The 27,271-nt window shown below is 34.1% G+C and overlaps 1 long non-coding RNA gene across 1 annotated transcript; it reads right to left on the reverse strand.

Annotated features, from left to right (window-relative positions):
- Positions 1–483: 483 nt before the first annotated feature.
- Positions 484–27,271, reverse strand: LOC119078105. Its single transcript, XR_005087936.1, has 3 exons — positions 27,260–27,271; positions 23,857–23,862; positions 484–683 (listed from the first exon to the last, which is right to left on the reverse strand). It is a non-coding gene; the product is annotated as an uncharacterized LOC119078105 (long non-coding RNA).

Genomic DNA, 27,271 nt, shown 5'->3' on the forward strand with positions numbered 1-27,271 from the left:
AGAAGAATCCGTAGGAACGAGTATGTCGAGAGCGGGTGAAAATTTTAAACGATAGGCAATGGTCCCCAGAAACATAATCGGTCGGGTGTTTTTCTCGATTTTGCGTCAGACCCGAGTTATCGGCTTCCCCCCTCCAAATCCGTGTTTTTGCGCATGTTTTACCTTCTCAATTGTAAAATACGAAAAATAAAAATATGGTTTCTTCGGGAAAAGTTTAGAGAATTAAATTTTGAACAAAAGTCTCCTTGGTGGTCACTTTGTAGAAAATACAGGGTGGTCCGAAAATACTATCGAAATGTGAAAAATGACAAAATATAAGGAAATTTGAATTTTTACTTCATTTTTATGCGTATATGAAAGTACTTCATAAAAATTATTAAGAATTTACACACAAGGTCAATCAACTTTAATTTGCACAGGTTGGTCCTAAAACTTTCGATTTACATGCAAATTTTTCGATAATAATATTTTTTCAGTTAATTTTTAAGTTTTTTTCAGAGTTCTGGGAATTATAAGATGTAACATTCACAATCCAATCGACGCTATTCATTCCATATGCATTACCAACGTTACGACATTTACGTATTTATATGTATTATAACGTGTAAATCGCATGTGGAATGAATAACGTCGATTGGATCGTAATTGTTGACAATGTAACTTCTTATAATTCTTTCACAGTACTTCGTTTCTTACGAAACATAAGGTTGTTAAAGATTGAGTTCTCTATCGCTGATAACGAATTTAATTGAAATAAAAAATTTGTAAGCAAAATTATGCATCACAATCTCTTTGTGAAAGCTGTTTAAAACGTAATATTTTTTCTCGCTATGACATTCACAGTAAATGCAACAGCTGATTCCTGAAGATTTAGATTAAGATTCGAAAAATAAAATAAATAAATAAAACAATATTATCGTCCAAAATCGATTTTATCATTTTTATTAACGATAATATCGTCCAGAAAACGATAATATCGTCCAGAAAACGATAATATCGTCCAGAAAACGATAATATCGTCCTGGGTGAAAAATTTACGAATGATATTATCGTTTTTTGAACGATAATATCGTCCTTGATGAAAATATCTACTGGGAAAATATCATTTTCTGCACGACTTTATCGTTTATTTGGACGATATTATCGTCCTGGACGGTAATATTTGGAACGATAATATCGATTTGGACGGTATAATTTTGTCCTGGGTTTTAATTTAGTTTTTTTTTTAAACAATCTAGACGATATTATCGCCCAGGACTATATTATCGTCCAGAACCTTTTTTAAGTAAAAATCATTCTGGTTCTGATGGAAAGATTATTTTTCCGAGCCATTCTTAAAAGGACAATATTATCACGCATTATTGAACGATAATATCGTCCTGGGCGATATTATCGTTCAAGAGAACGATAATGTCGTCCAGACCGATAATATCGTTTTCTTTAACGATAATATCGCCCAGGACGATATTATCGTACAGAAAACGAAAATATCCATGAAATTTCTTAGAACGATAATATCGTCCAGAAAAGGATATTGCACGGTGAGCTTGAAAAAAATTTTATTCGACCTCTCGTGGACATGAAATGTTTTTAGTGGTTTTTGTAGAGGGCGGCACCACGAGTAAGAATAACATAACAAGAAAATATTTCGATGGGAAAATTTTTAACTAGATCGATTTTTCGTTTTTCTGTGCCCTGCAGGAAGCTTCGAAAATTGTTTGAAACCTACTGGTGACTTGTTTGATCACAAAAATATAGTTACTGTTTAGCCTGAGGTCTAAGCTTTACAGCGATACCAATCATGACATTCATGACTACCAACAAACATCTTTTATGAAGGAAAGTCATTCTGCTATGTCGATGTGAATTTTAAAGGCTGTATCATACGTGGATTACTTATATTTTCTCTTATAAATTATTTTTAGTTATTTTACATAATTTAAGGGGTTAATAAAAGGTCGAAAGAAGATTTTTAACTCGAAATAGGTTTCTTTGTAAATTGCACCCATGAGTAAACTGCATTATCTCGAGTCAAAAATTAACAAACCTTTCTTTTGTTTCGTTCGTAGTTTCTCCAATAGTCATTCTAAGCTAATTCTGCAACATTTTAGTTGTTTCCACTAAAAAATGAGACATTATACGAAGAAATTTGGGTGGTCGTTCAGGTGTACCAACAAAGATTTTGTCAGAATGAAATCCAAGCTCATCCTTTGACCTTTTATTAACACCTTAAATTATGTTAATTAACTAAAAATACTTTTTAAGAGAAAATATAAGTAATCCACGTATGATACAGCCTTTAAAATTCACATCGACATAGCAGAATGACTTTCCTTCATAAAAGATGTTTGTTGGTAGTCATGAATGTCATGATTGGTATCGCTGTAAAGCTTAGACCTCAGGCTAAACAGTAACTATATTTTTGTGATCAAACAAGTCACCAGTAGGTTTCAAACAATTTTCGAAGCTTCCTGCAGGGCACAGAAAAACGAAAAATCGATCTAATTAAAAATTTTCCCATCGAAATATTTTCTTGTTATGTTATTCCTACTCGTGCTGCCGCCCTCTACAAAAACCACTAAAAACATTTCATGTCCACGAGAGGTCAAATAAAAAAAATTTCAAGCTCACCGTGATTGTCGTTTTTTGAACGATAATATCGTCTAAAGAATGATATTACCGTTCCTGACGATATTGACGGAGTAGAATTGTCCCACCACCTAAAATGGTTAAGCCTAGATTCTTGGATTGAATTTTATTGGCGTTTTTACCTTCAACCCTTATTGGTTGATCGTTTCCCAGTGGTACAAGGACACTGCAGTTACGTCAATATCTGTACTGATCAAAGGGAACTGCAATATTAAATTTTGAATTTTCTATAAAACTCGAACTATAGTAAACAATAATTTACTAGTTCGTATCCTGCCTTGACTGCATGGTAGATAGTATGAGTTCCGGATGTTCGATAATCTTTTTCGAACCATTTAAAGACAAATTCTGCTTAGATATGGTGATGATTCTTTTCCAAAAATAGAATTACAAATTAGTTTGTGCAGCAGAAAGTGTATAAATAGCAGAAAAATATATTTTTATCGAAAAATTTGCATGTAAATCGAAAGTTTTAGGACCACCCTGTGCAAATTAAAGTTTATAGACCTTGTTTATACTCTATTTCAGTGTAAATTCATAATAATTTTCATGAAGTACTTTCATATACGCATAAAAATGAAGTAAAAATTCAAATTTCCTTATATTTTGTCATTTTTCACATTTCGATAGTATTTTCGGACCACCCTGTATTTTCTACAAAGTGACCACCAAGGAGACTTGTTCAAAATTTAATTCTCTAAACTTTTCCCGAAGAAACCATATTTTTATTTTTCGTATTTTACAATTGAGAAGGTAAAACATGCGCAAAAACACGGATTTGGAGGGGGGGGGAAGCCGATACTCGGGTCTGACGCAAAATCGAGAAAAACACCCGACCGATTATGTTTCTGGGGACCATTGCCTATCGTTTAAAATTTTCACCCGCTCTCGACATACTCGTTCCTACGGATTCTTGTACAGCGGTTGTATTAAGGGTAAAATCTTAAAAGTAGGACATTTCTCAAAAAGGACAACATATTACGAAAATCGGCTTAGAATCATTGATTTCCTACTGAAATTTTGTAAGCCTTAGCTAAAAGTTAACACAATTCCGATACACCAAACTTTTCATAAATTTTCGTAAAATTGTTTTTTCTGATTTCTGTTTTTTTTAACAAATATTCACTGCTTGCGTTGAATTACCGAAAACTTGTCCGTTCTTTTGTGAATGACTTTCACAAAAAAAAAGTTCGTAAAAATCGGTTCCGATTTGTAAGCAATCGAATGTAAGGTCGAACGTGCAAGAAGTCACATAAATATTTCACGCTTTGCGGGCAATTGAGGACAATTTTGGATTTTTTCTCGGATTTTCGGTCTTGCGAAATTGTCTAAAATCAATCGTCCAAGACACTGGACACTGGACCTTGAGCACTTTCTGCAAATATTCAAACTGTCTCATCTTAGAGCATACATCTCCAATCTCCATACGATCTGAATTATGTTTTATTAGCTTTGTAGCCTCTAGCCATTAATGAAACTTCCCGTTCCGGCATTTGTCCTTGCATTTTGCATTTGTTTATGGATAAATGCTGGTTATATAGAAAAAATATGAAAGGAGGCAAAACTGGGATTCTGAATTTGTATTCAATTGGAAAATACAATTTCTATTCAACTCCCTAAATACTCCATTCGAAAGTGGGGTTTATAGAACGTGATAACAAATATTCATTAATTATTCACATCTCTCCAAATATAATAATTAATGGAAACTGAAACCTCTATACTCCATTCAATGAATAAACTACAAGGTAGCTTATTCGAGCTCGCGTGGACAATTAATTCCTGTATGCATATTTGCTCAACTATGGTTAAATATTAAAGTGTTGTTGGTACAAGCGTCAATGGGGGATATCGAATTAAATTTGAATAATTGGACGGTTTTATGCCAAAATATCGGTATCGCGGCGTGTATTTTTTTATACTTTCCGAAAATATTAAATTACTGGAGGTGAGTCGATTATAATCGACAGTGTGTTCATATATTCGGGAATTTATTATAGATATACGGGAAAATTGATTGTGGTTTATTAAAAGTTTTTTTATTGCCATAAATTACCCAAAACGGTTGAATAATAATTGGAAATATAAAATGAAATTACGAAAAATACAATGAAGATGTGGTTGCGTATGTGGCGCAAATAGCATTTAAAATTCAAATTAAAAGTTAAAAATCCACTCTCGTTGTGGGATTATAGAGCCTGTCAATCCAGTTTAGAAAATAATTGTATTAAGAGGAATGGATGCTTTATTGAACAGCCTACATTAGTCCGTTTTAAGAGGCATCGGTGCTTAGTTCAAATTGTAGCCTACATTTGTGTGTCTCGTATTTTATTTTTGATTTTATCTTTTCATCCGAATCCTTTTTTGTAATGTGCGATAGCAATAACGAATATACGAATGTGTTAGCTTTCAACAGAAAATAGATTTGGCTGTAGCTCTGAGAAAAGTGAGTTAACGAAATTTTCAAACGGCTAAAACCAAATCTATTGTCTGTTGAAAGCTAACTCATTCGTGGTCGTTATATAAGATATTATGAAAAGTAAACTAAAATTCAGTACTTAAAAAACGCTTAAATGTATGCTTTTCAGCAAAGCATCGATGACTCTTAAGAGGGATGGATGCTTTATTGAAAAGCCAACAATAGATCGTTTTTACAAAAATCCGCTTTGGAAAATGGAAGATGGCAGCAACCACTATAAATGTGTAAAAACTTTCAAAGCTTCAATAAAAAATGGATTCATTTCTGATAGACTTTTTTAAGAACTGGTCAAACTGCCACAAAAAACTATTTTGTCATTGTGGTCATTGTCGTCCAACATTTTCCAGAAAGAATTTTTGCAAAACGATATCAGTGAAAATGCAATACGAAATGCCCAAAAATATACCTTAATTTCAGCTAAATATCCGTCCCTCTTAAAGTATTTCGACAACACGTAATTTTACAAAAGTCAAGTGACATCGGCTCACTACAAGCCAAAAAAATATATATTAAAAACCCAGAATTTGACAAAGCAACCATTGCTTCATCAGATGGCGTAAAGTATTGCACAATTTTACAATCCGACAGACGCGCACAGTTACGAAGAAGTCAAAGCACCTAGCAGGGTAATAGAGGTTTTTACACGTCAAATAGAGTAGTATTTCGGTACCAATAATACCATTAGCAGCCTTAATGGTAATTTTGCAATGACATTATGAAAAAAAAGGTATGGAAATTTTCGCATTCTTCGATTACTTCTCTATTTTTTTCTATTGCCCTGCTAGGTGCTTTGAAGAAGTTCAAAATCTTACAGTGATCAACATTCCAAAACCAGCCACTATGTGAAAATATGGAACACAAAATTGTTCAATGTTTTTGAGGTTTGAGGCTTTGGCATACTCGGATATATCAGTCGGTAAAATTTCTTACATTGACTGTTTTTAAAATGCTCGTCACTGTAGTTTTCAGAGAGACGCTATTTTTAGAAATCTATGGGGAGGAAGTTATGAAACAAGAAATGTTTTCCTCCATAATTATTTATTGAGATCTGAACTCGATGAGAGCTGAGATTGATCTGATCTCTCCGATACATAAATCGTTCTTATATACTAACTAAACGTCAAATGTACAAATCATGGACGTTCTGGAAAACGTCAAAACTAAATGACAGTTTACAATGAGTCCGTTCAGTGCGCGTGAAACTAATGTGTGCAGTGTTGCCACAAATCTTTATAATATTTTCACAAATATTTTCATATTTTTCCAAATTCTTGATATTGATACCAAAATAAAATTTGGGAAAATTAAAGTAAAAATCAGGAATTTTGTGGAAATTTGAGAAAAGGTAGGAACAAGTTATCTCAAAAATTGTCCCTGAGTTTTGGATAAACATATTTTACTTCAACTTCAAACTTCAATATACTGTGTGACTCGAATGTGCTTTGAAGGGTACACTTGCTAAAATATTAGACTCGGTTCTCGGATTAAATGACGCTCGAAAGAACACTTCAACGAATAAAATGTTATAAAGCAGTTTGCACCGAGAAATACGATTTCTAACACATATCGATGTCAAAGTTGCGATACAGAAAGCATGATAGTGATCTCCTGCTTTTCGTATCGTGTCTCCACAGACATGGTATTTTATAATGACGTCGGTGTCAATTTTACACAAGTTTTTCATTTCATTTTTAATGGAAAAATGTAAATTTTTACAGAAACTTTTCGTCCCAAAAGAAATGAAGTCCATCCTTCTGTTAAACACATAGAGACTTCCTGGAAATAAACTAAAAAGTGAATCTCATAAATCCATAAAAAAGAAAGGTTTATAGCTCTGCTGGTAAATTCAATCATCCAAGCCACTAACAATGTTATAATGTGAATTATTCCTATTTTTTACGAACTTTTTCACTTCGGTAAAGAACCCCGGAATATTACCCTATAAAACATAGATGAATGATAAAACATCAGGCTAAGGCAACTATATTAAACAATAAATTCAAAATAGAAATACCACAATATAAAAAGCAGAACTAGCAAACCAGATAAAAAAGTTTGTATTTTTTTTCCTCTGTTTTGAGGTATTTAATGGACAATCATAAATCAACCGACGGAAAACTCCAGAAAAAAACAGAGATAAATACGAGAAAAAAATAAAATAAAAGTAAAGCGGTCCAGGTTTTGAAATGAAATTTCACCCTGGGCTTTTTTTTCCTAGTTTATAGTTGTTATCATAACTTATTTACTTCTGCTCAGTTAAACACCTTTTTGGGGTGTAAGAGTTTATTGTTTTCATCTTTCGTTTTTTTTTTCTGCATCTGTTAACCGAATCCGGTGCGGAAATATTTTTTTATATTGTGAAGACTTTGGCTTTTTCGTCGAGGACCAACCATATATTTCTGTAGAAATGTGGAATGAACACTCAGCTAACTTGAAAGTAACTTTCTTGTACACTTGTCCCCATATTTGATAATTACACGAACTATTTCTGGCAGAAATGAAAATTAAATTTAAACAGGAAACCATGGACACATTTACAGTATTTACAATTCCACTTCGACGAGGGTGAGCGTACTCTTTTTACTTAAAAAAAATTCAGATACGGAACGACTTAACAAATTAACGAAACGAAGTTCTTCATCCACCCATCTATCCATCCAAAACTATACCATCCTACGTAAAAGTAATTAAATTTTGCATGAAAACTGAAAACATATTTCGAAAATGAAAACGTTTCATCTGTCACAACGTAATTATTCTGTTAATCAGACTTTATATCTCTTCAGAGACGTGATAATTAAATGTTATAGCTTAATGAAGACGGCCTAAAAGCTTATGGATTTTGTTAAGGGGTGTTAAAAGGAAATGTGTTTTTACCATCCATTTAATGAAATTATTGTGTTGTCTTTCGGAAAAAGGTTTAGTCGCGATGATGCTATTCCATACGTTGTTGCAGTGCAATTTTATGTTAGATTTTAATTAACAAGATTATGGCCATATTCGGCATTCAACATGTTATACACATATAATGTACTTTAAAATGGATACAATTTTAAAATCGACACACGTACTTCAGTGTCCATTGGCAAGAATAAATTAATTCGTTCTGACGGTTGTTCCCATAGTTGGAGAAGAAAACAATGAGGCAAATTGAATTTGTGATTTTGTTTTTATATTTCCAATCCAAAGACTTGGAAACTGCTGCACGGCGTGAGTAGAAAATGTACAGATTGAAGGAAAGGCAGGCGACATCACTTATTAGTAGTTTAATGATCAATATGACAAATGATAAAAATGGTATTCTTGTGTGGAATTTAGGGATCGAGGCGAAACCGAGGTCAATAAACACGTAAGAAGTACATCATTTTCCCCTTTGCCAAGTAAGGCATTTTACTCGAAAACTTGAAATAAAACTTTGGCGCCATAAAGTAAATTTAGCTTTACCTCACGTTTTTGAATAAAATCAACTAGTGATCCTACAGGCCTGTATGCATTTTGTTTTCTATGGATGTTGTATGTTGTTTTGTTCTTGTTGTATGCATTTTACATGACTAAAATATGGATGGAAAGTTGGAGTGTTCAGTACCCCAACTCATTCTTGTAGAAAATTATTTTATAGTTTGCCCCATGCGAAAATTCACTATTACATATCAGTTTGCTCCCGGCGAAAATGATCCATTATGTGAAGGATACGTAAATTTCTGTGTGACTTTCAATTTTCGCATGGAACAGGCAATAAACCATTGCTGCTACGTATTTCAGTATTTAGGAATAAACTTTGTGATACTCGCAAAACTCACTCGTGTGTTTTTTGAGAAACTCGCTTAGGCAACTGTTTTTCGGCAAGTGGACACATCTCTATACTTACAGTTACCGACAGCTTTTTACTGATTCAGGCTTGTGATGATAGCGAAATTAAGCTTATTAGAAAGGTATTTTTAGTAACTTTCAAATGAAATTAAATTTGACGATATTTGTCACTGGACTGAAAGCATAATTTTCGAATGTTAGGCCACTGACTTTGAACGGCCACAAACCTCCACAGGGAACTAGAAGCATAGCAAGATGGAAAAACCACCAAAATTACCTTTCGATTGATACGAAGTACGATAAAATTCATGAACGGTCTAACAAAATCGGAATGGTTTCTGTATTGTCGAAATATGTTTTGACGCTGACGCTGACGTTTCCTTACATCATTTTTACCAGAGATTTCATTCACGCCGTTTTTCGGTTTTTTGAAACACTGACATGGAGGTTTCTCAAAAGGTTTTTACTCATTTATGTTTTTCGCTTAAGGCATCAAAGCCAATAAAAAGCCGTGAAAGACACTTGAATGGAAAGATAAACAAATACAAGTTTTTTGCTGTGTGCTTCTTCAATTCATCTTTGAATCGCATTATCATTATTCCAACTTGTAGCATTCTTCTCTCAAATTTTCTCTGTTCATCTTAAGCTTTTCTGAAACGAATGAGTTGTATATAAACCGTTTTCCGTCTGGTTGTCGCGACAAACTGACTCCGTTTAATATCACAAGGGTTAAAATAGAAAACAGACTTTAATAATACGAACACAAAATGGAAAAGAAAAGTCTTTGAAACTAACAATTCAGAAGCCAACAAATTCAATACGTTTCTCATTTTCATCTTTTCTTTACATTTTTCTTCCTTGAATGTCGCTTCATCTACAACAGTATACAGTCTGTAACGTCTGTAATGGATCGACTTTTCGTATAAATAATACAACCATACGGTAAAAGTAGACGGAGATTTAGATTGAGTTAGAGAAACTGATTTCACGGATTTTCCATAAATAATCCGTCCAATGTCTTTTCGGTTATGATTTACGACTTTATATTAAGCCGAAATTCTAGAAAATATTATCCTTTCTCATCGACACCACTTATCCACTTCTATTATTTATTGGGAAAATTTCTTTAAAATTACCCAACCAACCAATAATTCATCGCGTTTTATGTTTTGGTGCTTGTGGCATTTTTTTTATTTATAAAAGTATGCAGAAGGTACGACGGATTGGTTAGGCTTACCATTTTGAACATCACACCTAAACCCTTAAAAAATGCTTTCAACAAAAATATTACGACTGTTGAATTTTGATGTGTTGTTTTTCGGGAAATGTAGTACATTCAAACATCAAACATGTTCTCTTTTTTCTGCAAATGTTCGGGGAAATATTTGGGAAGAATAAAAAATTTTATTTTCCAAAAATGTTTTACAATGCGACTTATGAAGGGATATAATAGCGAAATGTAATGGCTTTTAATCATAAATTCACGTCACGTGGTAGATGTAGAATTATCATATTTTTTATTAGAAAAATAAAAAAAAATTTGAACTTATTGCTTATCTCTGTGGTACATGTAACCCATATATATACACGGATGTGTGCATTGTTCAGTTCCACAAATTAGTGTATATAACATGCTATGGTTGTTGAGGCTTCAACCTTCTACATGTCAGAAATGTTTTTGTGTGTACACCTTTTATCAGACACATAATTGGCATATTTGTTGCTTGGGAACGTGTACAATAGAAGTGGGGTTTTGGCGATTCCCGACAATGGAAACCATAGTGCATTTTCCACCATCTATATAAACCTAAAATTCAGCCGAAGGTGGAAGGTACCGGGAAGATGATGGATCATGTGCTGTGATGGAATTTTAGGAACTATGCTACATCCACATCAATGATTCCAAAATTACAGAAGGGAACCCAAAAAAAACGTAAAAAGTTATTATCTAAATTTAGTAAAAAGTCATCAAATACCGTCAGTTCTAGCTGAGAGCAGAAAGAATCAGCCAGAGAATTATTTTCGCCATTCTTCCTCATTTAACCTCCGGAGTTCAGTTCCTGCGTGAAATCCCTGAAATAACAATCTTTTGACCCGATGGATTTTAAGTAGGACCAAAACCCATTTCCCACGTAAAAACCAATTGTATTTGGTAGAAATTAAAAAAAAAAGATTTTTTCTGTTTTAGAAGTTTTGGTGGGGGAGTCTAATCTCGAACATACCTGCACATTTATTCTTTTTGAAAATTAAACTTAAGGAATTTTTGGACCTATCGGAAAAGCTCGAAAAATTGCCATAGAAATGTTGATTTTTTGTTGAATCTTGCATGTATTTTAAGAGGCATCAGCACTTTTTCCTACCACAAAACCCGAAAAAACGACCCGAAAACTGTTGATGTATCTCTTAGAAAGTCATATAAAATGATTCGAATATGCTTCGGAAAGGTAATATGGACTTTCGCCGTTGGAATTGCGGTCTTACAATTTCCAGAAATTAAAATTTTTTTAATAAAATAATGAAATTAAAGTACCTCTGTTTGGAGCTAAAATTTTCACAAAACTGCTCACTTTCCTGACAACACCAAAAATATTACAACACAAGAGCCTATTATATGAAAAACTGCCACTGATTCGGTTGGAATTGCGGTCACAAATTTTTAAAATAAATCTTTAAATTTCACAAATGTTAAAAAACAAACTGCAATAGGTTTAAGCATTATCAAAATATAATAAAATGGCGTCACACTAAATCGAATCATTTCCGAAAAATGATTTCAAAAATGATGTCATTTCGATTAAAATGCTACGTTCAGTAAAGGGGACATATGGGCAACAAATTTTTGATCTAAATAACAAAATGAATTTTTGATAATTTAAACGATTTCAGCCTTTTTTATGCGCTGATTACCAGTGCATACATTGTAGAATATGGGGGTCCAAAAAATCAAAGTGTCGAGGAAGTTGGCGGATCCCGAGGAAAACAAACCTTTATGGCCTCCTGATAAAAATTGTATATGGGGCCGATGCGATCCGAGTTGGTTTATGGGTAGCTCAAGGACGAAATATGTGAAAAAACGCTGTGATTTTCCATACATTTTTTCCATTACTTTCTATGGAAAAAATTTGTTAGCGACAATATCAAACTTTTTTGGTCCAGACAACTTAGATTAGATGCAAGAGCAACAAAAATGCGTTGTTTTCATTTTTTGGAATTTTTATATCGTCTGGGCACACCTAACAATATTTATATATACAAAAATCGACAGATAATTTCCAAGTAATACAAAGTCAAACGAAGTCACTCTTAAAATTAAGTGTTAGGTGTCGTTGTAAAGGTAATGACTGTGGCTTTCTAACGAGCCCACACACAATAAGTTTCAAGTTGGTGTCTTGACGTAACAGTCATTTGAAAATTGTCTGAGTTCACGACCCTGACATTTTTGCACCAAAATCGATTTCTATATAGCTTCAAAAAATTGTTTTCAAAAAAATTTCTTTTTGCGATGAAAGCTTATGCCATAAGCTCTCGTTAGATATGAATATATCCGATGCACATCCCATAAATGTTTTGGAAGAACCCAAAGACTGGGTGAACAGATTGGGAAACTTTGACTGACTTGGGAGATGCGAATGCACTTACAAATCATTAAATCGGTCTCTTTGGATTATTCTGAAGTGAAATAATCCAACTCACCTTAAGAAGTGACCTCAGCATCTGTTAGTTACGTTCAATTTTTCTTTAACCCTCATTTTCGTGGTTTTTCACATATTTCGTCCTTGAGCGACCCATAAATCAACTCGGATCACATCGGCCCCATATACATTTTTTATCAGTGGGTCATATAGGCTCGTTTTCCCCGGGGTCCGACAACTTTCTCGAAACTTTTATTTTCCCAAACGATTCTGGACCCCCCTATTGTAGAAGTTGATTTCAGCAAATAAGTAACAGAAAATCTACATATTTAAGTCAAAATTTTGTGTGTTCAAATTTAAATTATTGCGCTTTTCCGAATTTCCTAGTTGTTTTGAGTTGTGATCGTTGGATGGAGCAAGTATCAATTGTTAAGAACAATCATGTTGGAGTGTGTCTTAGGAGGAACAATTATGCCTCTTAATAAGAAGAAATCAAAAACTCAAGTAAACATAGATACAGAAAATGTGTCGGTTTTCAAAACGCTGTGAGTGTATCAAAAAAAACTTTAGGCTTTCCCCGTTCATTTGAGCTATTGGTCGCTATGGTAGAAGGTGTAGTTTCCTCTCAATAATTCATCGAAAACATCGCAAACTTTGGGGTGGTCGGACAAGGAAAGGGCTGAATTTTTGCGCTCTGCTACAGAATCGAATCAGAAAATAGATATTTATCGATCGTTAAATCTTCAGACCTTTGTCACCTATGGAGTGTGGAAAGGTCTTTTGTGCCACCGAGAATTGAAATACGACTCTTTTCAGCACTCATTTTAGTGTTGTAAAGTGACTTATTTCAGCACCCGTTTGATGTGATATTTCAGCACTCAAAGCAGTGTTGTTATGGAATTTGTATGAGTTGTTACAGCATTCGTTTGAGAAAATGCAAAGCAATGTGATCGATCAAATTTGAAGAGTGATTGTTTACCATGAAAATTATGATTTTTTGGGCATTTGTCTATTTCAATTCTCGGTTGGCACAAAGCATGATGTGTTACACGTATTGTAATGAGATTTTTTTCAGCACACGACCAAATTTTCTTTACTCGCTCCGCTCGTAAGGAAAACTTGGGTATAGTGCTGAAAAAATCAACATTACAATACTAGTAACACAACATACTATAAATGAACTTGGTTAGGTAAACCAATGCAAACAATTCTATTAGCTTTAATAGCAATAGTCCACAGGACCTTCCAGTCCGGTTATTATTGTTGTTATTATTCGTTGATGATCAAATATGCAACGAGTAAAAAATTTAATTGAAAAGTATGTGCAAATTCTGTATACCAATCTACAGAAACATAAAAACAAACCCCATACTATGGACGACGAGTAAAGCAATAAATTTCAATAAACATACGACACAAAAAGCACATATACTTCAACATGCCACACAATAAACAAAAAACTTCAGTTTTTCCAGCTCTACTTGTAAATTGGTGTTTTGTCCAAGGTTTTGTCCCGATTTTATTCGAAGATTGAAAGCGTGCTGTTGATTTTCATATATATATACATTTTGCAACATGCATCACTTGATCGGCTCTTTCACTGTACACAGGATTATGTAACGTAAAATGGCAGAGAATGCATGCCGGAATGTATCTATCGAAAAAAGTTTTTAGACAAAAATCGAAAAAAAAGATAAACTTTTGATGTACAGCACGCCCGACCATATTTCAAAGCGGATGTTGAGAATATTTTGGGTTTATTTATGTATGGTTCAAAGTTTCGATTTTTAAGTTTACGAATCATACACAAAACGTATATATTGAGAGTTGAAACGGATGCTCTAGTCAATATTTCTTTATGTGTATATACAATCAAGACGTTAGAGTCCCCATTCTGGGTGGTTTATTCTTAATATAAATGTTGTGGTGCTTCACCAGTGGACAGAATAAGCGAACGTTTTACTGAAAATGCCATACAAGCAAACAATAACCTCAGGGGCATTTTGATTTTCTTTATTCAGCTTCTGCAGTAAGAAATACACCATTAATTTCGAAAACCATGATTTTATCCACAATATTGAGACATGGATACGTACTGCACGACAATAATCTAGTCGTATTTTATCTGTAAGTACAGCAAAGCCATTGAAGTAATAGATTTAGAACACTTAACCAATCTAACGGATCTAACGATTACACAGCAATACGCTTGTCGTTACTCTAACTATAAAATGAATATCGACGTTCAAGGAAAATCCTGCGAAAAACATTGAGATTTTCTATTTTGAAACCTATAACTGCATCGTTCGATAATGTTAATACATTTGATATACGTTGATAAGAACAGCTTCAAACGAAATCTGTATACAAAATATGAAGGCACTTGAAATAAATAAGCTCGGAATCCAATTTTCTATGCAACTCTTTGAAGCATGGAGCATAAATCGACATTACCATAGATAGTATCAATCGATAGTATCAAGCTTAATGTCTGAACACAGCAAGGGTATAGCGATATTTTAATAATTAAATCTATTACTTCTGTTGCTCAAAACTTTGTTCTGGTATTTGATACACAGAATCTTTTGCTTCATTCTATCAAACGTACATTCATTGCTTACGTTTGTTATTCTGCTGTCGATAACAGATGATTGTAGCCATTTCTAAAGTTATATAGCTGTGTTGGATTTGCATGTGACTAGCTTCGGTGTAGCATCACCGTTATGGTTCGGAACAGGTCAGGCCAGGTCACGATAATTTCAACCATTCAAATGTAAAAAGCCTGACCTGGAACTGACCTGCTCAATTTATGGTTGACCTGACCTGACCTGAATCTATCTAATTCATTTTGATGACCTCTTTCAAAAATTAAAGAGATTTTTTTATAATAATGCAATCGAAGCAAGGTCAGGTCAGGTCAAATCAGGTTGTCAGGTATTTTAAGTCAGGTTTCAGGTTTCACGTGACCTGTTCCGAGCCTGTATCACCGTTCTTCCTGTAATCGTAATAACATTTGTCAATGGAACAAACAATGAAAATGGTAATTCTTGTGTGAGGTTTACCGATCCCACGTGAATCCGAAAACATGGAAGAAATACCATTTCCATCACCAGTAATGCATCGAATTAAAGAACCGACACTCTCTTCATAGAATTATTTTTTTTGTGTTTTCCCTCCACCCTAGCATCACATACTGTGCTATTAGTTACCATGTTGGTATGTGGTGAGTAATATGTACAGCTTCAGTAATATACATAAATGCCGGATCTGGAAAACGTAAAGTATGCTACATTTCATTTCAGAAGTTTACCTAAAAGGATAACATCTTTTCGTAACGTAAATACAGTAAACACGTACAAAATATAAAACTTTTTCCTTTTATTTATCTTTAACATCTACCAAAGAATGAGAACAACATTCGGTACATGTGACGCGATGATGGCATGGTATTTATTTATACCGGTTTCTGCACTAAAAGCACAATCAAGAGACGAGAAGGATAATAGCTGAGGAAATTGAGAACATAAAAACCGAATTGAATCATTGGATTGAAAGTTTACCGTTTTCCAATGTACAAAATAACATGTGTTCCGAGACTATTTAATGTTCGGCACTCACTGCATGTGTCAGTTTTCGAATATCGTGCATTAGAATAGTAATGGTTGAGAGCACGTTGAGTCAAGAATGTGAATGATGTTGAAAGTGGAACGAAAAACAAAGTTTTTTTTTTAATTTCACGGATCTTATCTGAAATGCAGAAAATAATCTTAGAGGAAAATAATGAACGAATGCTAATTACATCAAAATCGAATAAGTCTAGTGGTGCATACAAATATGTACCACATAGGAGACATTAAAGTTCGTTTATAAAATCTACAAACAAGAAAATCTCTTGAAAAATCCGACCAAATCCAATTTAAAAATGTTTTCCCTCTCGTAAAATATGTGTATACCCAGCCACACTAATAACCCGAATATGCCTCAAGGATATCATAACACAATAAATAATTGAAGCAGAAATTCACCGCATAAAACGAATAAAAGTGTGCTCTTAAATAAGGAGGTGCGAGAAGATTGCAGAACTTTTAAACATAATTTGAATTTAAGCTGATTTATGAGGAGAAAATATTTATTTTGTTAAAAATATGTTCGTTTCGGTGTGTTTAAGATAGGTGGGTTCGTTCGTTGAATAAAATTAATATCGAACATTGTTGCGATTTCGTGATTATGAAAATATGACTAAGTTAACGAGCGCAATGTGAAGCTTTTGTTGTAGAGAGGAAATTTGTTGATGAGATATTTAAAAGAAAATTTAAGCTGCATGTCGGAAGTGTTTATAAATGCGAGCTTTTTGTGTTTCAGCGAGCGGGTGCGTAAATTTACGTTTTGATTTAAATTTGAAGAGCGAATTCAAGGGAAAATGTAAGGCTTTGTCACAACTCTTTAGTGCTACAAGCCTTAACACTGGTTTGAGTGGTGTCAGATTAGGACGTTTTAGTCATACGAGTAACGGTGGATTAATTATAAGGAGTTACATTTTCAACGATTACAATCCAATCGACGTTATTCATTCCACATGCGATTTACACGTTATAATACACGTAATGCATGTGGGATGAATAGCGATTGGATTGTAATTGTTACTTCCTGTAACTCCGAGACTGTACAGTAAGCTTTCGCTTGTTGTTGTGTGTATCAACTTCCAACGAAAATTCCTCAGCAGAAACGGTTTTTGAACCGATTCAATCCTTTTACTGTAAACATCGTAGTTCGGATTTCAACTCATACATCTGTAGTGACCCGTAAACGAGGCACACACATACAAGTAAAGTTACGTTTCATATCAAACATATCAACGTAATTGCAATCAGCAGCTTTAGATTAGTCTACCACCAGCACTCGATCAAGCAACATAAGAATAAATAAACGTAACCTAAAGTGCACCGACTCGGCTTATTATTTACAATATCTAAGGATATTATACATCCTTATCAAAGAGTGTGTTAGCACGTGTTGTCACTCGACAAATTGTGCAACATCAACGCACTTCAAGCAAAAGTGCTATTAATGACAGCTTATTATGACAGAAGTGGCCGATGATTCGGCTTTCTTCCATGTAAATTCTTTCAGTACATTTTTTAACCATTTTTCTAACAATAGTTTCCTCAACATCTGCCACTTGTGACGCAAATTCCTTTTTGTCAAACTTTCTTTCACAAATTTTTTGAGTCAATTGTTTGTAGATAAAATTTTTGCGTACGACGCACAATGCGTCACCCTCAGCGATATCAGTTATTTTGTAAGTAAGATAAAGGACTTGCGTCACATTTACCCTTTAAGGGTTTTTTAACTGATATCAGTACTTTTGTAAGTTTTAAGGATAAAGCGCCAGTTATAACATATCCAAAGTTTTTTTTTAGAGACGAAGAAAGCAATTTTATATGTCCCGTAACACAAAAGATAATACCAAAACCACATTTGAAATAGGAAAATCCAACTACCCGACAATTTTCATATTTTCCACTGTTTTCTGCTTCTAAAACACTTAGACTTTGTCTAAGACACCAACCTTAAAATTGAAACAATTTTCAAATTTTGGTCATTTCGCCCGTATTCTACTCCCAAAACTCTGAGACTTTGCCGAAGACACCAATATTCCATCTACCGCGCCAACAGAGATAGCTCTAAAAACCTAATTGAAACAGAAAATTCCAACTTCGCGACATTTTTCTCCAATACCGTCCAATTTACTCCCAAAACTCTGAGACTTCGCCTCAGAAACCAACCTTCCATCTGCCACAGTTCCCGAGATAAGTCTAAAAACTGATAGTGACCAAATTTTTCCCGCTGCCCAACCATACCATGATTTTAGGAACCAACCTAGTGGAAGTTAATACTTAATGACCCACACAATTTCCAACAAGAAACACATCCCAAAACAACACACATGACCATCCATTTCATGTACCAAAATATACAACACACACACACACACACATACAAATTGGCTTTTATATGGCATTTGTGTGGAGACTTTGGGAGCTCCAGCTTCCAAGATATGGGTTTTTTCCAACTTTTGAAAATTCCATTCTTATTTTTGGGCCATTATTAGCCTATAACCAAAATTTCAGGAAAATCTATAGAAACGTTTAGGAGTTGCTGGATCCACTTTTCCATAGGAACTAAGTAACTAAGTAACTAACTAACTAACGTAGGCGATTTCAATTATCTGAAAAAACGAAATTTTGCTTATTTTCATACAAAAATCAATATTTCGAAGTTCAATATCTCGGCCAATTTTGAAGCTGCAGTAACGTGTGATAGCTCGTTGAACTCGTTTGAATTCCTAGATTCTAGATATTTTAGTTTGAGGGTCGTTGGAGTTAAGGGGGAGAAGTAAAAAAGTTGCTGTAAATATGCTCCGCCGTCCTCAAAAAAATTTGTTTAAAAACATTTTTAGTAGTGGACTTGCGTCACGCCCGCTTACTAACGTGCGGGCATGATTACAAAGGAAAACGCAGCATAATTGTCGAACTCGTCAACGCAAAATTGCTCGTGTGCTTGCCGCAGTAAGGATTGTAAATGTAAGTACTTATTTTTGACTGCTTTTAGTGGAATAAAGAGAAATTCCACATTGTGCGAATAATACCTAAAAGTCAAATCCAGATATTTCCAAGCAAGTGATGTCTCTAATTTCGATAATTTTATAAATTTCATTTAGACTTGGTCGTAATAATAAAAAAGAAAAGCAAAAAAAAACTCCGTCTCAAGATTTAGCTTTCATTTAAGAATAACGAAAGTTTCAGTGAATGCCGATATTACTCTTCAAGTAAAAACGATGAGAAGGAATAGAGGAATGATGTTGATTTATGTTCATATTGTCTCCAATGTATACATACTCGAATCAGCGGTGATGCTTTTCCGTAATTGTTATAAACGATAGTTTGTTGACATCCTTGGCATAGAAAAATAACAAAAACAAAACTGTCACAAAGCACAGAGCTGGTGGTATTAACGTCGTTGATTGGAATTTCTTTTAATTATTTCCCTTTTCATACCAAAACGAAAAACTGTCTCCCGACTATTTTTTTCCCTAACTTCTTACCGGACACAACCAGCAAATTATATCCCCAAAAACGTATCACAAAAGAACAAAAATTCTTCAATCTCATCCTCACATGTGATTATAGCCAATGTCACGAAAAGCTTAGCATAGCTCGTCAAATGTATTTCAAGATTAAAGAGGAAACGTTATTTCACAAAAATATTACGTGAGTCGTTAGGCCTCGTATTTGTGCTTTTATATGTAACAGATGTTTGGTAGCGATAAATGTTTCGTAATTTATATAAAAGTATCATTTAGGAAGGATGTGTTTGCTTTTCGGATAATCTTGTGTACGGGCTCTTATTGTGTAACATTAGTTAATAGAAATAACGAAAGTTGTGCAACGTATCTGAAGATCTGAAATGTAATAACAATCATTTTGTACAGCCGGCCAGGCCGTATGTGTTACTGTGTTCTATTTTCAGTTTGGAAATCCTCTGCAAAAGAAAATGAATTCTTGAAAATATAGGTAACTAACCTGGCAGATTTGGGACCGAAGCCTAAAATAGTGACACAACAAAATTCGCGAAAATTTGCGCAAACTGGGCATTATAGACACGGATAAAGGCTGTTGCTTCGAGACAATTTGTAGTTTAAAATTCATGATCAATTAACCACGTCTACCACGATCAACTGAATACATGTTGGTTCAATTACAGTTGAAGTTACATACTTTAAGAGCGAACGTTGCATACAAAAAAATGATTTTCGATTGAAGTGGTGTGCTGCATTAACCTGTCACATACGGCTATTCATCTGTTATCGATAACGACTACAAAAATAATAACAGGCTCTGGGTAATATGGTCCGTTATACAGTAAAATGTATGTTAAAACAATTGAAGTACAAGATTTGAAATCGACAGATTAAAAATAACTTGATCGATGGAAGTTATAGACCCGATAATAATACTGGCCAGATGCTTGTTGTCTGTTCCAGGTTAAAGGTAAAGAGTAGGATAAGTTAAGCGAAAGCATTCAATTGGAAGAACAATTTTCATATGAAACGACAGAAGAGTTGAGTGACCATGAAGTGACGAGAGTAAAACGATTCTCTCCCATAAAAAACAACAACATAATTTCCTGTCTACACATTATTCATGCATAATACCAGCCCCGACACGATGAGTAATAGTTGGAAATATTCCCATGAATATCAAAGCATCCAGTCAACTTGTGGAATTTTGCATTTTGCAATCTCACCAAATTTCCTTTGTCGAGTAGTTCAGGCGAGACAATCTGGCGCGACTAAATGCCGCCAGATAATTTTCATTTGTACGCTTTTATTACAGAGATGAGAACATTTTTTTCTAAAAAAATGCGAACGATAAAACATATTCGCATTTAAAGTGAATAAATTTTCGACCAATTGAATGTAGATATAAAAGTTAACACAAACATTCTCTTGTGGAACGTATGCCCGAGGGTTGGTTTAACGAAAAAGATGAATTCAACCGATTTTTTTTTATGAGATTTCATCGAACATAAGTAGTTCCGTGGATGGAGGAGTTGTTATGAACCCTTTCAGAAACTGATCAAGAATTAAGAAAAAAAAAATAATAAAACCATCTGCTAAGTTACTCGAATAAAAGTAATCTTACCAGGGAAACTATTGGTCGTAAGTTTTCAGAAATTTAATGAAAAACATTATCAAGTAAGTTTTCTTTGTGAACAACACACCATAAACAGAATGTTTCCGGTTTATTGGTAAAGTTACAAATCCTTCAAAGATAACTAAAAGCAAACTACTCTGGGAGACGAAAATGTAACTATATAAAAAAGAATATTTTCTATTCGACTTCAATTGGCAGAAAATTGGAAACTATCTCCAATCGATTTAAAGTCCAAGCATTTAACTTACTTGCCCGATGAATCGATCAAACAAGGAAACTACTAATAAAACAAAAGTTCCTATAAGAACAAAACACTTGGTTGAGGAATATTGCAATACAAGTGCACTTGGAGACGCAATACACTTAAATGTAATAATAATTTTCATGTGACGGGTATTTTGATTGTTTAAAGTGAAAACGGCTTATTACATCACTGACAGGGAAAAACATACTTTTTGAGGCAAAATAGAAATCATCCACGTGTGATAAGACCTTTCAAATTAGCCTTTCAGACCTAGTTGAATGACTTTACTTCATAAAAGATGTTTGTTGGTAGTCATGAATATCATGATTGGCATCGCTGTAAAGCTTAGACCTCAGGCTAAACAGCAATTATATTTTTGTGATTAAGAGAGTCACCAGTAGGGTCCAAACAGTCTTCGAAGATTCCCGCAGGTCCCTCAGGAAAACGAAAAATCGATCTATTTAAAAAATTTCCCATCGAAATAGTTTCTTGTTATGTTATTCTTACTCTACAAAAACCACTAAAAACATTTTCATGTCCACGAGAGGTCGAATAAAAAAAATTTCAAGCTCACCGTGTTGATGATTATTGCGCGCGACGGCCCGTCTTTATACGAAAACTGGACTTTGCAACTTTTCATTAGTCATTTCTGTACCAAGGGAAAAATAGTTGAAAAGTCGAGGTTTCGTGTAAATTTTATTAATCCGAGACGAAGCTTGAGATATATAAGCATGGGTATGGGTTTTGGCACACAAATTGGGTATATCTCTTGGTCAATAGAACAATTTTCGACCCTCAATCATGTCATGGTTATTTACTTCCTTTGGTTTCTAGAGTCAAACGTTCTTTATTAAACACATTGGGAAAACGAGAAAATTGGTTAAAGTTTCTAAAGCATGTAATAGTCTCGTTTTCGTGTGTTTATTGACCTCGGATCCGCCTCGGATCAACAAAATTCACACGAAAACAAGACTTTTCATTTTTATCCCGAGTTATGTAATGGATTTTATGAGGGCGTCGAAAGTAGTGTTTGAAACACGAAAAGTACGGTTTTCGACGCATATAGCATGTAAAATTCATTACACACTCGCGGAATTTTGAAAACCGACACATTTTCTGTTTTGTGTTTCACTGTTTTTTTTGTGAATTTTGCATGTATTTTGCATATGGAGAAATCAGAAACTCAAGTAAAACACAGAAACAGAAAATGTGTCGGTTTTCAAAATTCCGAGAGTGTACAAAACTCGGGATAAAAAATTAAAAAATTTCGTGTGATTTTTGACATCGACTTCGCCTCGAATCAGCAAACTTCACACGAAATGAGGACTTTTCAACTTTATATCACTTGTTATGCGAATAACTATTGTTCATCGAGTTGGAAATGGCATTTTGAGGGGTTGTCAATTCACGCAAGAAATTCACTATTTTCCCGAGTTAAACAGAACGTTTTAAAACAACGAAAGCTTCCGAAGTTTCAGCGAAGGTAAGAAAATTACTATTTTCTCGACTGCATTGTGAAAAATACATTGTTGTCGCTATTTATGGTGTAGATTCTTATAAAAGTGTAATTGGAAGTGCACATTAGGAAGAAATTACTTCGATTTATATTGCACCGTTTTGTGCTTCAACATTTTAATATATTCTAGATGTTCTAGATTCATGTTCGCGACAAAGAAAAGTACCCATCTGATACAAGCAATCAAAAATTTTAACCATAAGCCAATCAATTCGGATTTAATGCGTTACCCTGACAATTTTCCTCCGCTATTTAATTAGCGCATTTAAATACTCAATGTTTAACCAGCTAAAAAGGTACTCAAACGAATCAAGTCTCACCAGGTATTTAATTGAAATGTGGTGGTGGTGTGGGTGTTTTGTTTGATTATGTTCGCGTTTTGGAAATGTCGTTATAATGCAATTTTATCCGATAGATATATAAAGTACTATAGATGTGAAGTGATTCAACACATCAAAAGCACTAGAAATAATTTAATCCTTACCAGCATAGCAAATCAGACATTTAAATATTTCATAAATATTTAAATTTAAAGCATATGCCGTTAATGGATTTATCATTTTAATTGTATTACACACGCAAAGTGCTGAGACTTTTGTTTTCCCGAAAATAATTTGCATGCGTTTTCCATCCAATATCTCCCCTTTTTTAAACAGCGTTCCGTTCGCATATACATTTAAACCAACGTCAAGAGATTCGACTAAAACTTACTTTCGGCTGTTATTGTTTTCTGAATCAAATGCGGCAAACGAATAAATTAATCTGATGCCTCGTACGAAGATACGCTTTCGGTTTTAGCAATCCCCCACATAACCCTTAAGAGCAGCAATTTTTCATGGATCGGATACACTTCACAACCAATAATCGTATGTCAAAAATGTATAAAAGCATTTTAATTGGGTTTTGTCTGGAGGAGTAGTCGAATTAAGTGTTTAACGAATTATAGCTGGAATTGTTTTGACATCAACGTTTTGTATCTTTTCTCAATTTTAAAATATTTCTGCTTTAATCAACAGCTTTAATTTAGTTTAAATATTAATTTCGTCGTAGTCTTATAGTGTAGCATAATCTTGATGATATACCCCAACCCCAAACACATCATTCCCTGATTTGATGAGCTGGAGTACAATTTTTATGTCTACAATGTCTGTCAATAAACCTAAAGCAAATATACGAAAGGAATAAAAAAAATTTATTGAATATTCGAGTGTATAGCTTTACGAGCTTTTATTGATACGCACTTAACGTGATGAGTCATAGGGGATAAATATTTTCGTTTTTCTCTGTTTTCTCACATTTTATCTGAATGTATATACGAATTGATTCGGTAAATCAACAACTTGAAGATGTAAACGATCGGAATGAAAATGTTCTTCGGCGCTCTTTGAGGCAAAAAACGAATATTAAAAAGAAAACTTCAACTTACTGGTTCAGCAAGATGTCGTCGGTGAGATATGTGTATGTTAAAGCTAAAGTTACGAAAGCGCTATTCACACATTCTGTGAATAGTAGTTCTATAACACTTGATAGCAGGGATTATTTTTAGGATTTTCTTGAATTTTCAAACATTTTTCTAAAATTTCCCATTTTTTGCCTACAGTCACAGGCAGTGAAATTTCAGCATGAATTCGCTTCAGCTGTTTTTCAGCTGATCCACACATAAATCGAAAGTGTTTATACAGTTGAAGCTGCTACAAACACGCACTTCGTAGTGGTAAAACCATATAAAGACGTATAAACAGTTTTGATTGTTTGTGTGGATCAGCCGAAAAACAGCTGAAGCGAATTCATGCTGAAATTTCACTACCTCTAATTGTTAATTTATTGTGAAAATCTACAAAAATGTAGGAAAAATTTGGACAATTTTCTCCCAAAAATAGTGCGTGCAGAAAGTATACTTTGGCTATTCATACATGGGCGAATAGTCATTTTATAATACTTTGGCACAATGAAGGTATGCTCTTACCATCACTATTTCTTCTTATTAGCCATTAAAATTATTCTTTTCAATATGGAGTCAATCCTAACAAATTTTACTTTTCACTAGTGTCTAAGGAAGGTATTAGGCAGGCATCAATAATGTTATAACCGAAATGAATTCGGTTACTCGAATAACGTTATTCAAAAACCGAAATGAATTCGGTTACTCGAATAACGTTATTCAAAAACCGAAATGAATTCGGTTACTCGAATAACGTTATTCAAAATCACGAACTAATTTCGGTTAATTTATCACAAATGCATGCAGATTAAACTAAAGATCACTTCCAAGGGCTGAAAAAATACAAACTCAAACTCACAGACACAATTAATCGATCTCTGTGGGTCGGGGTCCATGTTTGTATGGAAAAGTTTGGGGCACTCTCCGGTACATTGTTCGTTTTTAATCTCTGATCGATAGTGTACAAGGGTGCCACTCCATCCTCGTCCTAAACGATTTAGGTCGCTCAATGGCGAAATGTGTAAGAAATGACAAATTGACGAATGTGGAAATCGACATTTATCCAAAATTACACATTACTCGCGTAAGGATAAGTTCGGTTTTTTCTCATCAGGATGTTCTCAAAAGAAAGATTTTTGGGTCTATATGTGTATCTAGGCGATTGACTTGCTGCAATTATTATATAGTAATTCACAAAATCATACTTATCAAACACTGGGTTGGGTAATACTTGAGTATTAAACGAAAATCATGTCTAGTGCTTGGTCGTAGACCGGTGAAATCCTCTGAGTCGACTTCTTTTGGGATGCTTTTCAGACCACCTCAGTTGCACGCTGTCACAGCGGCTATTTAATGAATATAGTAGTCATAAAAATAGAATTCAAGCCATTTCAGGTACCCTCGTCCAACTTTAGGAAACTGTGGAAAGCTCTCGGGAAGGTGTATTGACATTTTTCCGTTATTGTAGAAAAGTCTAGACCCTAACCTTCTAAAACTAGTATTATCAAAAATAAAAGTTTTGTAGAGAAATAGTTATTTTCATCATAAGGAGATAAATCACGAAATTACAATATACATACGTTACGTATGCAAAAATAATTCTCGTTGGATACGAGTTCACATACATAATGTGATTGAGTGTGTTCTCTCCATAATGAACAAAAGTTTACACGCTTTATGATACGAAAAACATAAAAAACAAAAAGAGCAAAAGAGAGTGAGAGAGTTAGCTCCGCCTTCGTATATATCAATTCAAAACAGGTACCATGCGAGTAAAACATCATTTTTATCCCTAGACCTGTTTACAAGGTCTGCTCCTCAGAGAGAACCCAAAAAACTATGGTTTCCGATAATGAAGCGTGTAAAATAAATGGCAAGTTCGTTTTACTCGAAAACTTAGCGACGTATAAATAATTTACGCTGTGACGAAACTGTAATAAATCATGAACAAGATGAAGCAGTGCTCAGAGAATTTTAACGATCTACCCCCTAACTAGTAATAAGAGCAGGTAAATCGCCTAGAAATATATTCACTAAAATCCTTCTTGTAGAATTTCCACCGATTTTCGTCATTTGTTACACATTTCGCCATTGAGCGACCTAAATCGTCTAGGATGGAGTGGCACCCTTGTACACTATCGATTAGAGACTAAAAAGGAACAACGTACCGGAGAGTGCCCCAAACTTGAATTTTTCCATACAAAAATGGACCCTGGCCCACAGAGATCGATTAATTGTGGCTGTGAGTTTGAGTTTGTGTTTTTTCAGCCCTTAGAAGTGATCTTTAGTGTAATCTGCAATAATTTGTGATAAATTAACCGACATTAGTTCGTGACTTTGAATAACGTTATTCGAATAACCGAATTCATTTCGGTTTTTGATTAACGTTATTCGAGTAACCGAATTCAATTCGGTTCCTGAATAACGTTATTCGAGTAACCGAATTCATTTCGTTTTCCGAATAACGTTATTCGAGTAACCGAGTTCATTTCGTTTTCCGAATAACGTTATTCGAGTAACAGAAATCATTTCGGGTAATAATAACGTTATTGGGGATGCCTGGTATTAGGTTCAATTTATGGGAATTTGTTCTTAAATGAAACGAAAATGAAATGAAAGTTACTATTCGCACCATGTGCGAATAGCGTTTACCCTAAATTTATTCCATTGACTGTAAGTTATGGGTTTTACAAAAGAAAATACACCGTACGTAACACGGTCACTATGATTAAAAATGTATGGAAATTTGATTAAAAAACGTTAAATGTAACAATTTTCTGCTC

This window comes from Bradysia coprophila, unplaced genomic scaffold, assembly GCF_014529535.1.
Source record: "Bradysia coprophila strain Holo2 unplaced genomic scaffold, BU_Bcop_v1 contig_24, whole genome shotgun sequence".
Lineage (NCBI taxonomy): Eukaryota > Metazoa > Arthropoda > Insecta > Diptera > Sciaridae > Bradysia > Bradysia coprophila.